General features: G+C 37.2%; 1 long non-coding RNA gene across 1 annotated transcript in view; it reads left to right on the top strand.

Annotated features, from left to right (window-relative positions):
• Positions 1–2,376: 2,376 nt before the first annotated feature.
• The window catches only part of LOC137857015 (uncharacterized), a 345,336-nt gene continuing 338,614 nt past the window's right edge, over positions 2,377–9,098 (top strand). The window contains exon 1 of the long non-coding RNA XR_011096929.1: positions 2,377–2,414. This is a non-coding gene — a long non-coding RNA (uncharacterized lncRNA). The remainder of the gene's footprint in view (positions 2,415–9,098) is intronic.

Below are 9,098 nucleotides of genomic sequence, written 5' to 3'. Positions count from 1 at the left end.
TACCTAACCCAATGTTTCAGAGGCATGAAATCCTTTTTATACATCTGAATGTGTATAGTATCATCTATATAGAGAACAAAATCTTGCTAATACCATATGACAATCATTTCAAAATAGGAAGCTTTGTAATCCTCACAGGCTTCATCTTAATGTATAATTGCAAATGCCACCAAAATAAAATAATAATAAATAATTATTGTATTAAAACAAATTTGTCAAATTCATTTTAATTGTATCTCATAAGCAGTAATTCCACAGGTTAATGGAGTAGGGGATAAAATAAGAAAAAAGAAGGAACAGTTAAACAAAAGCAGGCGAAACAAATTGGAGTGAGAGAAATAATGATTAGTGTGTATAATAACTCCCTGCATTTTTTCCCTGAATTTTCTCAATTATCTCAATATGTTCATAGTGTTTCCTATTCCTGTGGGATCTTTGCTAAATTAGACCTATTTGAGAATCCAGAACCACATGCAAATGAAGCCTGCTGATTTTGCAGTTTTCAGATATACCTTTGAATAGCAACACAGCTGTGCTGCATCAAAGCAGCGGATGTTATTCCTTTGGCAACAGGAGCTGGTACACCATCAGAAATTTGGGATGATTTTCTGAAGTCATTCCAAACTTTCTGGTCCAGATTCTTAGTCTTTCTGTGACTGCTTAGGGCTATTCTGGCAGTTCAAAGCAAATGTAAGTTCAGCATTTCCATCCCCTTAGGAAGAATGAACATTTTAGCCTTCACAACTAGTCTGATTATTTGAAGAGAACAGGTCTTTTGTGAGTTTTTTGACACTCTGTTTATGGCTCCATAAAGAGACTGAGCCAGAGAAAAGAAAATACCTGAACAGTAGTTAAATACGCGTGCATCTTGGCAAATATTCTGTATTCTATCAATTGAAGATACGAGGGAAGGGTTGGTAGAGCAATGCCTACATATTTCTAAATCATTTGATACACTACACAGTCGTCAATGCATAAGCTGTTTTGAAATTCAAATGGCAACCATAGGTATTTGGAAAAGGTTCCCTGAGTAGCTTGATTCTACTTGAACTATAGGCATGGTGAAAGTAAGCAGAAACCTCTCATAAATTACTACTAGGGATTCCCTGCAGCATGGTAGTTCTGAATGTCAGCCCACTCACATGCTATGACTTTTTCCCTGAGCACAGGAGATGAATTGGCTGTGGGAAAGGTGAAAGTATGGCACGTTTTGCTTCACCTATTCCCAAAGATTCCTTTGGAACCACTGCTACGTAATAAAATAATTCCCCATTTGCTTAACTGTAGATAGGGATGAACATGCACTCGAGTCTCACTTTCTACTTTTAGCTCTTACACTCTGTTGTGTCCTGACTGGTGAAAAAAGAGTTTTCATTATAGTTGATCACACTCCCATCACAGTCTGGGGTTTCCAAACCTATAATGGAAGAAAGCAACAGATCCTTTCTTACGGTTTTAATTCATGGTGTCTAGGCTGCAGGCTGAACATTTCTCATTCAGAACATTAATGGCAAAATGCCTTCTTCCTGTCTGCTTTTTAATCCCCCAAAAAGCATGTTCTGGCAAAAAGGAAGCTTGGGGGTGGTGGCAGTGGAAGGGGTAGAGATTCTAAATGTGCAGTGTAGCAGCCTGCCTTCAGCAAGTGACACAGCAAATGGAAGCAGGATAGGAATCATAGACCTTGGATATGACCCTGAATGGACCTTTTTCTTCACCTTATATTTCCCTATTGGATGTATTTATTGTTTTTTTTTTTTTTTGTTTGTTTTGTTTTGTTTTGTTTTAACTTTCTCTTGAGACATACATTTAAGTTAGTTATTTTTGACCATATTGCTGTTTAATCCTATGAGGGATGGAAAGGAAAACAATTTATAAGGTTTTTAGTGACCTTGAAAGCAGAAACAGCTGTCAAGGTCATGTTCAGCCTGTTAACTGAGTTCAGCAGGGATCTTTCAGGTTGACCAGTTTTGCCCCTGCTAGAGGTATCACATCAGTCAATGGAAATCCCAGAGAGAAAATGGGTTAGACAATTCTCCCTTTTAAGACAAAGATATGTTTATACATACTGTCCTGGTTTCAGTTAGGACAGAGTTAATTTTCTTCCTAGTAGCTGGTAGAATGCTATGTTTTGGCTTAGGATGAGAAGAGTGCTGATAACACGCCGATGTTTTAATTGTTGCAGAGCAGTGCTTATGCCAAGCCAAGGACGTCTCAGCTTCTTGCTCTGTCCTGCCAACGGGCAGGCTAGGGGTGCAGCAGGAGCTGTGAGGGGACAGACCCTGGACAGCTGACCCAAACTAGCTAAAGGGGTATTCCATACCATCTGATGTCATCCTGAACAGTATATAGGGGTGGCTAGCCGGGGGAGGGGGGCCAGACTGCTCGGGGTTAGGCTGGGCATCGGTCAGCGGGTGGTGAGCAATTGCATTGTGCATCACTTGTTTGTACACATTATTAGTAGTAGTGCTATTATTGTCATTATTGTTATTATTGTTATTATTATTTTCCTGTCTTAATAAACAGTTTTTATCTCAACTCACGGGCTTCACTTTCCTGTTTCTCTCCCCCATCCCAGAGAGGGAGTGGGGAGGGTGAGCGAATGGCTGTGTGGTGTTTAGCTGCCGGCTAGGTTAAACCACAACACATACATATATTTGAATCTACATATGATGTATGTTGCAAATCATGAGGGATATGTGGATTGCAAATACATTCTTACCTTTAAAAGTTGGCTTTTAAAGCAGCTTTGATCAGCTATGTATTTCTGGGAGAGGGCAGTAAGCTTATTTCTTTTTCTAATCCAGAGATTGACAACACAAAAGAATCAGGAAAAATGCTTTATAAAATGGCGCCATGGGAGTTCTTTCAGTCTCTTTGCTATCAAATTTGTTCTTTTTTTTTTTTTTTTTTAGGGAAAAATCAAGGGGGTTCCAGCTCCCCACCTCCCAATTCCTTTCACATCTTGAGCCTTGAAACTTAATTGAGATTGTGAAAAGTGTCAGTGTTCTTTGTGATTGGTCGTTCTTGCAGTTAGAATGCAAATGATTATTTTTCTGGTGATGAATAATCCAGTTTATCCTTCTGTTTGTCTTATTAGGTCTGTAGTAGAAAAAAAAATAATTCAGTGTGCCAGAAAAGGAAGATGACACGTCTATAAGAAAAACACAAAATATTGTTCAAATTTTCTTTTCTCACTATGTTTTGCATTCATGAATAATTCCAAGCTATATTTTTTCAATCTTGTGTGCTGCTCTACATAATTAAGATTTGGACTGTAAGGGCAGGAAAAATGGAATGTGTGGAAGGTTTGTGCAGAAGGTTTACAAATTTATTGTATACAGAAATAACCAGTTCAGAGAGAGCTCTTTATTTAACAGTGCACAGTGTCTGGGAACAAAAGGACAAGGGTAGGCAGTGGAAGAAAAACTCAGAAAAAGTCTATTTTCAAGCATTTAATATTTTTGTGGCTCTTGGATGATTTACATCTTTAGGATCTCCTGTGATCTCCTTGTGACTCCTTCACGCTAGTGGTTGGGTCATGACCTAACTCCAGGTATAAAACTGTTATTTGATCATTCTTGGTTCCAGCTGAGACTTTTCTTTATCCAGAATAAAATGTAAAAGGAAGTCATGAAAAAAGCAGTCATCTGCTGATTAGTATACAGTGTCATAAACATATTTAATGAAAAAGTGTCTTTTTAGGCTTTAGAACTGCTGTTGCTGTTATGTTTGTCAGAGCTCTGGTGACTGAGCAATTTGGAGGTAGTTGTATATTTGCTATAGTTTTGTTTCTCTTGTGAGATTGTAGTTTCTGCATTTACATGTGGCTAAACTGAGCCTTTTCCTTCTTTCCAGATAAAAAGCAGTAAGATCTTTTTTCTGTAATAAAATAGAATCTCTAAAACCATAACATTCTTTCAAATTTTCACATTTATTTCAGGAAATATATATTATAAAAACTGCAACCATCATAATGCCTCTCTGATTAATACATCACAGCCCTTTATCTTCTCTGTCTGTAACTCTGTACTTTCAAGGCTGAATTACTTCAAGCTTCCAAATTATTTTACACACTCTAAGTCTTTACACAGATTTTAGCAGTTAAAGTTTCATAAGGCTTATAAATGTGGTTTGCTCTGATGGGAACCAAACATAAATTCCTCACAGTATTGATTTCTAAGTCATGGTTTGTAGTTGAAGGCTAATACAAGAATATTGACTTAAATGTTTCAGTCTTTGGTAATAGAGACTCACATCATCCAGCCTGGACGTTCTTTCCTTTATGTCCTTTAAACCACTATGGACACCCACTAGACAGCTCTCTTCTAGCTTAAATGCTTCGGCAAGTCTCAGAACACCTCTGGTGAATATAGCATTGGTCTTGAACTTGAATCATTCTGCCTAAAGTCTGTATGAGCTTGGAAAGCCAATTAGTATCTCTGTATCTGTAAAACATAGATATTATCTTCACTTCCAATCTACAGAATTGAAATTAAGTACCTTCAAGACATTAAGGAGTTCAATAAAGAAAAAGGGGGGGGGAGGGGGGGGGGAGTGTTTAAGTAGCAAAGACAGATACAATGATAGGTAGTCTTCCCATGAAGAAAATAAAACAAGGGTGCAAAATTGCCCCTTCCCAAAGAAGACAGTTTAAATACTCAATAAACATTGATCTTTTCTCTTAAACACTCTCTTTAAAAATATTTATAGTTTAAAAGACATGGAAGACAATAAACAGGAGCAACAGAAGAAAGTATTCATTATTATTTTGATGCTCTACCTGGGGATTTTATTCTTCAGGCAATTAAATCAATTATAGCTTCTAAAGAAAGTTTATTTTCACTTCATAAACAGTTTGTGGCTTGTATTCTGCTTAAAAAATATAGAAGAATATTAACACTAGACATTTTAACTATGATTGAAAACAATAAAGGCTATGTAGCCTCAGAAACACAAGGTAACTGCAGCAGTAAGTTATCCTTTGGATAAAAATTCACATCCTACCACTGTACACCTGAAATATCTATTGGCCACAACTGTCATTAACTAGCCTAAGAGGTGCAACTTTATGTATGTAGGTAGCTGCCAAATAATTGTTCTAGTTTCTCTCTGTGCCTGAACTGGAGGCAGTGTTGTCCAGCCTTTGAGACCAGAGTAAATCATACATTTCTAACAAATGGAATTTGTGGTGTACAGCCTTATCAGTCGCTTTATTACACCTCCAGTCATATGGTGGATATGTGAATATTCCACATTTTGATCTGTCAAGAATACCTTCTTCTATTACGTGAGTAGAATGAACTCAGTGTTAGAGTGGATATGTGTATTTTGGCTGTATAATAATACATCTGTTCATATGTTGAGAGAGATAATTCAAATTTCCAAAAAACCTCAAACTTAAAAAAAAAAAAAAAAAAAAAAAAGGAGAGACCAGGGATAAAATCACCTGTCTTGTGATTTGCTCCATACTTACCACGTCCCTGGAGAGCAATGGAAGAATTATACTGATGGAGGAGATTGAACTTGCATGTCCTAGCATGATGGAAAGGTTATAGCTTTATCTCTCTCTAGGCACTCAAGTCAGGTTATAACTGTTCTAAACATCCCTCATGCATTGGCCAAGCTAGAAACCACAGTCCTCAAGTACTTGGTGGAGTCAATCATATATGAGGCCTACTGAATATATTGTGTCTATACCTATGAATTATACCTAGTCATAATATGTCACGGATGAAATTTTCTCATGAAGACTAGGAAAATAAACACACATGCTGAACAGCTTTGAAAAATGTACTCAAACTTTTGATGAGTAGTACATTGCTATAAGTTCATTCTAAACCTATTCCTTTCCTCGTGTGTATCCAGTGAAACCAGAGATGATATTTGATGATATGTGTTGGTGTATGCTTATTTTATGCACAACTGCTGTCAATAACATAATTGTTTTTCTTATCTATTAAAATGCTTTAGTAGCATGGGATATATTTGTAACTTGTAGTGAGAGGAAATTAATTAAAAATAGTGTATCCACATAGACTTGTTTTATTTTGCAATAGTTCATACCTTCTCATTCTAACTTTCCACAATAATTCTACAAAGTAAGATCTTTTGAGACGTTTAAGTGATGTAAACTGATTAAACTGATAATGACTTTATCAAAGATTTAAATCGTAGTCCACTGTGAAATAGAATAATCACAGCTTATATATGGCAAATTAATTTGAAGATCATTTCAATAAATGAATATTTACAAAGTGTGAGAATTTCCTGATTTGTGTTTTTATGTATCCAAGTTGGCCTTACAGCTCAATTGTCTTCCTTAGTAGGGGTGTTTTTTTCACAATTTAAAAGTGGGCCACAGAATAGTTTGTTGTTAATTTCTTAGATATATGCAGCTTTGATCAATTGGATATGCTGCTATTCAAGTCATCTGGATTCACAGAAGCAACGTCCTTGCTGAAAACTAAACTAAGAGGACGTGCTGCAACTTTTGGAAGTGATAGAGAAATTTTAAGACATTAAATGTACTCTCTAAGTGTTTAGGAAGTACTTTGAAAGGGATTCAGTAACAAATACTGCAATAAATCCTTTTTATGAGGTCAAGAGGTTGTATCAGAGGAACAGAAGTTGGAAAATAAGACAGTTATGCTTCCCTGTTTAAAGCACCAAGGCAGTCAGTGCAGTATGATTGTGGAACAATTGCAGTGCATGCTTTCTCAGCTCTGGATTCCCCAGAGGTCAAATTCTAAAAATAAGAATATCTTAGTAAGTGTCACAGCCAGAATAGTTTAAAGTTTTTGAGAGACTCTGATATGCATTCCAAATTATGAAATGGAGCAGTTACCCTCTTTTACATCTCTTGCATAGAGAAAAGGAATATGGAGATCAATTGCTTGTGTAAACTCTCAGTGTTTCATTCATTTCATTCTTTCTGTATTCCATTCACTGTGCATATCTGGAGGACCAACTGAGTACTAGTTCTATATTGAATGTGACTGTGCTACAGCTTTTAGCAGGATAACAGAAATTAACCCTGGCTAAGACTAGCATTTGCAAGTTTTCAGAAACTCACCAGGACCATCTCTCAGAAGAGTAATTGTTCTTTTTGCTCCCAATGAACTCTCTTCAGCCACCCTTCTAATAGCAGAGAGCTCTTAGTCTACATTTCTACATTTCTTCTTCCTATTCCTGTTCTTATTTCAGGGCAGGAGAGGTAGTGTGTGGTATTGGATTGTTTCATGCTGAAGCCAGTTCTTGTTCCATCACTGCTGTGCTTCTCTGGTTCCATCAAAATTCATTCGTCATCCTTCTGGGTGATTCTTACTGTCATACCATTGATATGGCATATAGTAACCACAGTAGGGATGATATACAGCATTATATAGCAATTAGCATCACACAATTCAAATTCTGGGCTATTCTCACCCAATATCAAATCCCCTTGAGGTACATACTGAACTTCCCAAACCTTCCACATTACCCAAGTACACCCAGATCCTTGAGCAAAAACAATCCCTCAGATGGGTTTACCTTTGTCTGAGGCAGGAATAACTCAGAATGTCTTTCTCAGCTTGTTTTAACTTTGTGCTTACTAACCAGGTGGCCTATCTTAAATGTGTATCCCAGCATCCATCGCTCTCAGTGTAGAATTTAAGTCTATTACATTTAATTTTCCCAGAGGCTGGTGCGTGATAGGGAATGTGATATATCCAATCAATTACATGTTTTTTGGCCCAGGTGTCTATGAGGTTGTTTTGGAAATGAGACCTGTTGTCTGATTCAGTTCTTTTCAGGGTGCCATAAGACTTGCTTTTCAAGGTGGCATGGGGCACAAGATATGTTTCCAGCCATCCAGTGGTTGTTTCCACCATTACAAGTACGTGGTGCTTGCTGTGGCAGGTTTGTGGGAGCACAATATCATCAATCTGCTAGGCCTCACCATGTTTATATTCCAGACATTTTCTTGCATCATCATTTTCCTGCATACCAGAGAGGCTTAACCATTTGACTTGCTTGATTGCAAGTTTCACAGTCCTGGATAACCTGTGCAATAGAGTCCATTGTCGCGTCCACTTATTGATCATGAGGGCACATTGCTGGCTCATGGTTAACCTGCTGTTCACCAGCACTCCCTGGTCTTTCTCCATAGAGCTGCTTTCCAGCAGGAAACCCCCAGCCTGTACTAGTACATGGGGTTATTCCTCCATAGGTGCAGGACCCTGCACTTGCCATTGTTGCTCTTCATGAGGTTCCATTCTGCCCAGGTCCCTCTGAATGGCAGCGCAGCTGCCAGGGGTATCAGCCACTCCTCCTAGTTTTGTATCATCACCAAACTTGCAGAGGGTGCACTCTGTCCTTTCATCCAGGTCACTGATGAGTAAGTTGAACAAGACTGGACCCAGTACTGACCCACTACTGATTACAACCTCTGAGTTCTGCCATTCAGCTGTACTAATCACAAATGATAAGTATAGCTCCGTATCAAATACTTCTAAGATGTGTGAAGTCCTTGTTCAGGAGAGTGCAGTGAAACTTTTATCAAAGGCAAGTTAAGCCAAACTGCCTTTCTTAGGAATAAAGTGTAGTCCTTGATTTTACTATAGTTAGACATTTTTTTGCAACAGGATAAAACATAGTTATAGTGAAAATAAGATCTCCATATTGACCTCTAGCTGGGAGAATTTGTGTTTTCTCTTTTTTTAGTGTTGTGTTAACAACAGTAAAAATATCCAAGCACAGAAATCTGAGGGATATTCTACTAAACACAAAAATGCTTCCAGATTCATCTAATTTTTTTTTTTTTGACTCATCTAATTTTTTTTTTTTTTTTTTTTTTTCTTGTGGAATGGTACTTTTGTATCTGAATAAGACAGAATGTAATTTCAGGAATTAGTTCAGATAAGAATTTTGATTAATCTATAAAATAACTTGCTGGCCTAGACTTCAAATGCTAAAAGTTCCAGGCTGGATAGTAACAAGAATTTTGTAACAAGATAAAAACAAAAACAAACAAACAAAACAGAAGACTCAACATGAAAAAGCAGCATCTCCATTTTGAATTATTCATTATTTTCCAAGTTGTGTAGATGAGATGATAC

The sequence above is a fragment of the Anas acuta genome, chromosome 5 (genome assembly GCF_963932015.1).
Source record: "Anas acuta chromosome 5, bAnaAcu1.1, whole genome shotgun sequence".
Lineage (NCBI taxonomy): Eukaryota > Metazoa > Chordata > Aves > Anseriformes > Anatidae > Anas > Anas acuta.
This window is presented reverse-complemented; position numbering and strand designations above follow the sequence as displayed.